This window comes from Asparagus officinalis, chromosome 2 (assembly GCF_001876935.1).
Source record: "Asparagus officinalis chromosome 2, Aspof.V1, whole genome shotgun sequence".
Classification (NCBI taxonomy): Eukaryota; Viridiplantae; Streptophyta; class Magnoliopsida; order Asparagales; family Asparagaceae; genus Asparagus; species Asparagus officinalis.
The window spans coordinates 41,569,371-41,579,647 of NC_033795.1; positions in this window are offsets into that span (position 1 = coordinate 41,569,371).

Here is a 10,277-nt window from a genome sequence, read left to right on the forward strand (position 1 = left end):
CTTATATATCAAAGTCGCTGAAGGAAAGGTGGTGGTTATCTGCCTCTATGTGGATGTTATGCTCATCATCGGGAGTGATTTGGAGATAGTAACATCTACCAAGAAATTTCTCTTGATACAGTTTAGCATGAAGGACATTGGAACTACGAATGTGATTCTTGGAACCAAAATCATATACTCTGAAGAGGGTTGTAGGTAATAAAAATTGCCTTTAATCCCTATCAGAGAAGTTCAGAATAAGACTGCTAAAACCTTACCCCAAAAGAGCAAAAAAGGAGAAAATACAAATATCTCTCAAACCGTAAGGAATTTGGCGAAACGGAGGCGGTAAACCCCCATAAGAGGTTTGGTTGGACTTGTCTCATCGAGATAGGTGATTTTCATATATAAGTCGTCCAATTTCGAGTTACGGTTTGAAAGTTACAACCTGTTCTTTGTAGCATATTCTGGAACTCGCCTGGAGAGCAACCCCGCCTGCAAAGGAGTTTAGCTTGTCTGAAGGCTTCAAGCTTTAAGCTCGCGTGAATGAGGCTGGCTCCCCTACACAGCCTCGCCTACCAAGTTGGGAGCTCGCCTGACGATCCCCTTGGTCTCTCCTAATGCTTGAAGCTGGCTTGCATGATCTAGCCTCGCCTGCACAAGCTGGCCTGCATAGCCTCACCTGCAGAGCCCGCCTGACAGCTTGAAGCTCACCAGCATGATCCAGGCTCGCCCGAAGGCAAGTTCGCCTGAACAGCCTAGCCTACAGAGCTCGCCTGACAGCTTGAAGCTTTCCTGCATGATCCAGGCTCACCTGAAGGCAAGCTCGCCTGACAGCTTGAAGCTTGCATGCATGATCGAGTATCGCCTGCACAAGCTCACCTGTACAGCCTCGCTCGAAGGTCAAGCTCGCCTGCACTGTCTTGCCAGCTCGCCTAGCCTGTCAGCCACCCACTTGAAGTATGGGAGAGTCAAATCCCTTGAATTAAGGGATTGGTTATCCTTATGACCGTACCCAGCACGGGAATAGTCATTTCCTACGATTTAAGGGATTTGGTCATAATTCTCCTCATGGCCATGCTCAGTATGGGAATGGTCACTTCTCATGATTTAAGGGAGTGATTACACTCTCCTTCTTCTCCATAAAAGGCCACGAGCATCCATAGAGAAAGGGTCTTAGGACCCGACCTCTTTGAGGATGAATTATAGAGAACTTAAGACCATCTTGGACTCAAGATCAGCCTTGTTCCAGTCAACGCCGTCAGTGGAGTCTTGGTCTTTGGAGACCGGACTTCTTATCATTCAAGAAGACCGAATTCTTAGCATCTTCGGCCTACAAGCACAAGCACTTGTTTGGTCTCGGTTGATCGAACTCATCCAATCAAGGTTCTACTGTGTACTGAAGCTTCAAGCACTTGTTTGGCCTCTGTTGACCGAACTCACCCAATCAAGCTTCTACAGCGTACTGAAGCTCAACCGCAACTTCGATCGGACCGTCCAAGGGAAGCAACTCAATTCTGACACTGAGGGAGGCGTCCTATCACTGCCAAAGACCCCACGTTAAACAAAGAGGGTATTTCTTCCGCTTCTGTTGTAACTTTAATTCATTAGTTTGTAACAAGCTATTCTTATCAATACAAACGAAGTTCCTATTTCGGGAAATCAAATTTTACACCTACAAGGGTATTGGACTGTCTCAATCTTATTATATTAAGAGCATGCTAAGAAAGTATGGCTACTACGACCTGCCAGAACTAGCAGTGTTGTATGATTACAACAAGAAACTTTGACCGAACACTGAAAAACTAGTAGAGTAGCTAAGGTACTCAAAGATCATTGGGAGTCTTATATACGCGATGAGCAGCACGAGACTAGACATAGCATTCGCTGTAGAAATGCTTAGTAGGTTCACAAGTAATCCTGGAAAGCTTCATTGGGATGATGTCCAGAGATTGATGAGATACTTAAAAGGAACTACAGGTCTAGGCCTATTCTATACTGGATATTCAGCTGTAATCGAAGGCTAGTCAGATACGAGCTGATGCTCAGAACCAGATAAGTGCAGATCTACTAGAGGTTTTATCTTCATCATGGGTGGAGCTGCCGTCTCATGGAAGTCTAAGAAGCATACAATGATTGTAAGTCATCGATGGAATCTGAGTTCTTCGCATTCTGTGTTGCAGGAGATGAAGCTGAGTGGCTCAGTTGTATTCTCCGAGACCTTCCATTGATAGAATTACAAGGGGCAATTACTATCTATAGTGATAATCGGGCGACGAGTGTTGTGGCAGCGAACTCGTTGTTCAATGGAAAGAAGCGGACTATTCGTCTGAAGCATGGCTATTTGAGAGAACTCATCTGCCAAGGAGTTATCTCTGTGATTGACGTTCGGTCTTCAGAGAATGTGGCTGATCCTTTGACTAAATATCTAAAAAAGGACATAGTCGAAAGGACGTCTGGTATGGGTCTCAAAGTTTTGTGAGTCTTATAAATACTTACCGTTTATATCAAGTTATTAGTTCAAAGCTTACGCTACTAATGATAAGATGATTGGTTCAAATGTCGAGTAAGATTTGCAAACGTTTGGTGAGTTTTACTAATACTTACCATTTATATCAAGTCATTAGTTCAAACCTTATGCTACTAATGATAAGATGATTGGTTCAAAAGTCAAGTAAGATTTGCAACTAAAATCCTATCATGGCAAAGAGGATGGCTGTTAAGCCTTAATGAGTCCAAAGCATTTCGGATGCGAGCTGTTGGATAGGTAACATGCCTAAAGGACTCACCGATGATCCTATTATGTAAAGGTGTTAGCTGTTAAGCCTTAATGAGTCCAAAGTATTTGGGATGTGGGGTGTTAGATAGGAAACGGGACTAAAGGACTCACCTAGAATCTTATCATGAGAGAGAACGACTCTTAAACCTTAACAAGTTCAAAGCATCTCAGATGTGAGATGTTTGGTAGGAAACATGCCTAAAGAACGCATCTATGCGTGGATGGAGATTTGGTTGTCTCCTATGGTCTTGTGGAAAGATACCTAGAGCCCTACCGGAAACCAGGACATGCACAGGGCCATAATTGTGCAAAGCAAAGGCAAAGGCATAACAAGTGTGGTTCAAAGTAAAAACTACCACAGAAGAGTTTGATCTTGTGTGATCGCTGGATTTTAGATATGTACTAGTTCAAGTCTCTGCGACATCATGCACCTATCTTTTATTCAGTTAGTCTAATGGGGATTCAAGTCCTTACAACATCTACCTTATGCACAATGATTGAAACAACGGCACCATAACACGACACTAGGTTAAAAAACTTGTGGGGAATTATTGGATTTTTTGGTCAAAACCACTTTCCAAAATAAGTTTTCAAACTATATATATATATATATATATATATATATATAATAATACTATTATTATATATATTTATATATATACTATATATATATATATCATATATATATATATTTATACTATATATAGTATATATATATATCACGTTATATTATAGATATATATATATAAACTATATATATATATTAGTACCTAATATATAAATATATATATATATATAATATAATATATATATATATATATAAATACTAGTATGTATATATATAGCTATATTATATATATATATAATATATATATATATATTATTAAACGACTAGTACTTTTTCAAAATCTTAGTAGCCTATGAAAGTTAATAGTTTGGTGTTTTAAAAAGGTCATCTATTGAGCTTGTCAATGGCAAGCCGAGAAGTGTTTTGTTTAATTTATAATTAATCTCTTAATAAGTCCTAGTGGGCTCCTAGGGTCGTGGGCTTGATTTTCGTGGTCGTGATGGTGCCCTGGGCCGTGGATGCAATGGGTCGGGAATCGAGGCTAATCGGGCTGAGGCGCTAAATGACGCTTTATTAGACGCATTTTATACTTCGCACGGAGACATCGGGACTAGGTGGCACCCTTTGGCACCACATTGGCTGCCACGAAGGTTGCTTCGCAGGCTGCTTCGCAGCATACGGACGAGCCACGCATTTGCATGAGGGTGTGACCCTAGCGTTCTTGAGATCAGACGACACTCCTCTGTTTGATGAGGTTCGTTAATTGGTTGACGAGGTTTACCTATTTCATGATATTCGTCTTATTGTCGAGGTTCGTTTGATTCACAAGATCAGATGAGGTTCGCTTGTTTGACGAAGTTCGCCCGTTCGATGAGGTTCGTCCTATTGACGTTCGCCCGTTTGACGAGGTTCGTCCGTTTGACGAGGTTCACTCGTTCGATGAGGTTCGCTCATTCGACGAGGTTTGTCCTATTGACGTTCACTCGTTTGACGAGGTTTTCCCGTTCGACAAGGTTCGTCCTATTGACGTTCGTCCGTTTGACGAGGTTCGTCCATTCGACGAGGTTTGCCCGCTCGACAAGATTCGTCCTATTGACGTTCGCCCGTTCGACGAGGTTTTTCCTATTGATGATGTTTGTCTGATTTGCTGAGACGCGACCCTTGCGATGCGAAGTACCGTGTCCATTGATTGCCTCGCCTTCAGACGTTACTGCATGCAGCAGCTACAATAGCATTTAAATCAATTGATGTTACAATCATAATTGTTATTTTGATTTGTAACAGTCACATTGATTGTAGGTGACTCTTGAGCTGGCCTTAGAGGCCTATAAATAGCGCCCCTTAGGGCAGCTCTTGGACACACGAACGTGAGAGCTCTTGTGCACACGAAATACATTGAGCTGTTATGTTGCTGCTGTAGAAACTGTGCCCGAACGAACTTTCCCTAAAACCAAAAGGTTTTGAACCAAAAGGTTTTGAGATCGAGGAGATCTTTTCCTTGACCGAAAAGTCTTATAGATCGATGAGATATTAACAGAACTGGGTTGGTGCACACTAGAGTATTGTACTGCTGTTCTTAGAAGCAGTTTGGCATTGGGTCCTTACATCGGAGTAGGCTAAATATTACTTTAAACACAACGTTTTACAAACGCATAACAGTTAACTTAAAAAAGTTTAAAATTACAGCACATCAACTTTTACTGTTTTATTCCATATTTAATTACAATCTCCAACAACTAGCTGAAGGTGATTGACCTTGAGCAAGGGACGGAAAGGACAAGCATACTACTGGAAGGGATCTTCCAAATCATACCTATCTTATCAAACTTTGCATGCAAATATGTGGCATTGACTTTTCTTAATTGCATCTTATCTACTGATTTTGTAGCATAACTCGTCGTAAGTGATTTCCTACTTCCTACCTTCTTTCTCGATCTCATCTATCTCTCATGCCATGTCCTCTCCCCGTCCTCTCTCAATCCTCTGTTTTCAACTCCTCTCCGGCAAACCGTCGACAACCCTTCTTCCCTCTCTCTCTAGCTTCTATCTCTTACATAATAGTACTTTTGTCCACTATGTTTAAAATTAACGTTGTTATTCTAATTGAAAAGTTTTAAAGTAATGAGATTTTTTTGTTGATAAATAGGTATTTAAATGTTAAAAATGTAACTTAGGGTAACGTATCGGTGCAAAAGTGAGTAGACATTAAGAAAGTGCAATTAAGCCTATAATTTAAATCTTCAAAATTTCTCATATGTTTCTCAATTTTTAAGGAGTCTTGCAAGTTGGTCCTTCAATTATCACGACTTTTCTCAAAGTATATTTTCTGTGGACATATGGCATTTGCAGTTTTTGAGGGAAAGCATTAGCTAAGGAGTATTTTGTAATTGAGGGTCCAATTCGTAAGATCCTTGAAGATGTGAGTGACCTATAGGGGTGTTAACGGAGGGGATACGGTTCGGATATGATACTTATTATATCCATATCCGCTTTCTATCAACGGATATGGATACAGATTATCTTCGGTAAGAAAAAACCTTAACCATATCCGCACTCATCAAAAACGGATACGGTTTGGATATTTGAGAATCGGATCAGATACGATCACGGATATTCGACAAATGGATATGAATCGGATATGAATTAGTACACATATGTATAAATTACAACCAAATGGGTAAATCTATGTGGTTGTAGGTTTCTCCTTACATAAATGTATGTGGTCGCAAATGATAAAAATATAATACAACAATCACAAATACATGCAAATACATGGATATATATTTTATGCAATTTCTTGTATAATCTATCAAAAATTTGATTTTAAATGTAATCACGTAATCTTTGAGGACTTATTTGTAATTTTCTCATCATTAAGAACATGTTGTATATAATTTTTTTGAGGTTTATTTTTAAAGTTATAGGGGTTAATCTATAAATTTTATATAGTTCCCGGGTTCTTTCTATAAATATATTAATTTTGGCGTTATTTATGCAAAGTTTCAAATTATTTTATAACATTATGAATATTAATGGTTGTTTGTGCAAAATTCTAGGGTTTATTTTGAAGTTTCAAATTATTTTATAACATTATGAATATTAATGGTTGTTTGTGCAAAATTCTAGGGTTTATTTTGTAAATTTTACTAAATAATATTAATGGTTGTTTGTGCAAAATTCTAGGGTTTATTTTGTAAATTTTACTAAATTTAGAGTTTTTTTATAAAAAAATGCAAATTTTAGGATAACCAAAGACATAATTCTATTTCTTAAAACCTAATAAACAGATGCAGTTCTATATTTACTTTATAATTTAAGATAATGTATGGTGTTAAAAATATTATAAATATTTGGGATTTTATGTGCATATTTGGAATATAATTATAGCATTAAGAAGGGTAAATGTAAATAAAGTATTTATTGTAACAATTCTTAAAACCTAATTAAAAACCACCCCCAAACCTTACCCTAACAACCCTCCCTCATCCTAACAATCGCCGGTCATTTCTCGTCGTAAGTGATTTCCTACTTCCTACCTTCTCTCTCTATCTCATCTATCTCTCGACTCTCATGCCATGTCCTCTCCCCACCGTCTCTCAATCCTCTATTTTTAATTCCTCGTCACGTTGAAAACCCTTTTTTCCCTCTCTCTAGCTTCTATCTCTTACATAATGGTACTTTTGTCCACAATGTTAAAATTAAGGGGTAAATGGGGCTAGAAATAAAAACCCTTCAAAATTAACGCTATTATTCTAATTGAAAAGTGTTAAAATAATGAGGTTATTTTTTGTTGATAACTAGGTAATTAAATGTTAAAAATATAACTTAGAGTAACGTATCAGTGCAAAAGTGAGAAGACATTAAGAAAGTGTAATTAAGCCAATTATTTAAATCTTCAAATTTTCTCATATGTTTCTTAATTTTTAAGGAGTTTTGCAAGTTGGTCCTTCAATTATCATGACTTCTCTTAGGGTATATTTTCTGTGGACATATGGCTTTGCAATTTTTGAGAGAAAACATTAGCTAAGGAGTATTTTGGTAATTGAGGGACCAATTCGTAAGATCCTTAAAGATGTGAGTGACATATGAGCAATTTAAAAGATTTGAGGCAGTAGTACAAAATTATTGAATATGTGAGGGACTACTTTTTAAAGAAACCCTTAAATTATGAAAGGTTTAAGGTAAAAATATCAGATTTGGATTCTCTCCACTACAAACAAAGCAGTGGTGAGACCAACTTCAGCATCACAACTATTAATTTCTTTAGCGGATGGTTATAATTCATTACATATCTAACACTCAACATACCCAATGAATTACACTATTTTCCTAAATTTCACTCAAAACATAGCACAACCACTTATGAAACAATCAACAATTATGAAATTGCAGTGATCTCTCTATTACTTTCTTTTTTGTAATGGAGTGAATCCAAATACACAAACATCTCCAGGGGAAAATAACCCAACAATGAGTTTCTAAATGGCTAAATAAAACTTAAATATCTTATAGTTTCACTCACTTTGTACTTGTATACCAGCACTCGTTTTTCAAGACACTTACATATAGTTGCTTAGTATTGGCACATTGGCACTCTTCGTTATGCAAGTTTCAAACAACTTAGCATATACATGTGGCAAGATAAAACAAATGAGGATAAATAAGTGCAAAGTGAGTGAAACTGTAAGGTATTCAAGTTCTATTTAGCTTTCTAGAATTTAGAAGGGAATTAATTATTATTGTTATTATTATTATTATTTGCAAATGACTTTCACATCTACATCAGTATTATTATTATTATTATTATTATTTGCAAATGACTTTCTCATCTACGTCAGCATGTAAGTGAAATATAGTGTTTAATTGGAAAATAAAACTATTGTTGAAAATGCAATGTGAAAATGATGTGGCAAAATAGGATTAAATTAGTAAATATAGTTAAAATCATTTAATTAAAGTTACTTACCGTAACTTGACTTTGCTTAGGGGAACTTAAAATTGTATTAAATTTTAAGTGATAACTTTATTGTATTTTACTTTCTTAACTACTTGCATACAAAAAAATAATTAAAATGCTAAAAACAAGTAATTTCCCCACTTTTATCATTCACTCAGCTCCTAAGGACCCGTTTGGATGGACGTAACTATTAGAAGTAAGAAGTGGATCAAAGATGTAACTTCCTCAATTATGAAATAGAAAGTAGCGGAAGTAGTACTTATTTTGTTTGTTTCATATATTTTTAGAAATAGCGGAAATAGTACTTCATCATATTCTTTTATTTATTTGTTTGTTTGGATAGAAATTAGATATATTATTTAAGATCATCTACCCTTGATAAATCTTTAATTTAAGTGGACCCAATTTTTTATCCACTTCCCCTCTACTTCTGAGCTTTCAAGGGAGAAAAAAAATCTAGGAAGTATGAGTGCCACCTAGACGTCATATCTACATTTATGGAAGTAGCTGAAGTAGTTTTTTAGAGAAACAAACATAATTTTTTACTGAAAAATTCCCCAATGACCTAAAATATGGGACCAACAGGGGGAGCATGTGAGGCGTCCTCCTCCTATTGCATAATGAGCTGGTTATCATTAATGATGGTCAGCTCATTATACAATAGGAGAGGGCACCTCACATGTCCCCCATATTGGTCCCATATTTTGGGTCCCTATAGCAAAACCTTTTTTTACTTGAATTAGGAGAAACTTATTCTACTTCAATTACTTCTTTGCTACTTTCCAACAAAAGAAGACAAAACAAAAATGCAGATGATAAATGCTAAACCGCTGCCTGGTCCACCAAGCTACTCAAAATAATGAAACTACCCCCGTCACTGATTCCCTCCATCACGCACAACTACCGGAGCACACGTAGCCCTCGACATAAAGAAGACGCGGTTTCGTCTCACGCTCCCCACCTTAATTAAATCCTCGCTAAGAAATAGATTTCTCAAACATTTTATATGGGTAAATTATAACCATTATATATACTTATTATCTTTGACCAATGAAATTAATATCATTATTATGGTCATATTCTTCATAACTTTTACTTTATGAATTTATGAAAAATAAGTTTTTTAATATAGCACCTTGCTATCTTCTCTTAGTCTATGGATGGAATATTTCCTCAAAGATTCACATACAAAAATGTCCCTAAATTTTACTAATATAATTAAAATATATTATCTTTGTCCTTCTCGTTTTTCCTTCCAATGCCCTAACTCGCACCGTTGATCCTTGTTACTGTTGATCCTTAATGGCTGATGATTCTTCATGGCTAGCTATTTCGGTGAGAATAATAGTTGAAGAGATAGAAGTTGGAATTGTTGTTTGGGGTTCCCTTGATTCTTCTGGTCAAAAATTTCGACGGCAGATATCCATCTTGCAAATCATTGAACAAACGGTTAGAAGGCACTAAGACGTGACTGCCCAATGATCCTCCGATGCTTAAGTCAATGACTGTAGGAAGAAGGTGGATTTTTTTATTTAAAAATTAAGAATGAAATTAGACTTAACTTTTAGCTTATGGCTATTACCTCTTTTATATTGGCTCGGAAGGGTACATCGGGGAGAGAGGGAAGTCCACTTAGCGTCATTTGGTCGGTCCAGGAGAGTAGTGAGGAAGCTTCCTCTATAACAGAATTGTCTGTATGCCCCTCGGTCTTTGGCCGAAGTAGTTAGGATGCCAAGAGAGGGCGTCGAGAGAATAGTCCTGATGATTACATGCATGCCCTCACATGAGTTAGTTATGTTCATACTGTTCCGTGTGAGGGAAGAGTGTGTTCATCTTGCCACGGGGGTAAGACATCAAGCTTAGTTCGATGTCGGACGAGCTGAAGGTGATCGAGCTTGAGCAAGGGACGGTCATGCATGCTACTGGAAGGGATCTTCCAAATCATACCTATCTTACCATACTTTGCATCTTATCTACTGATTTTGTAGCATAAA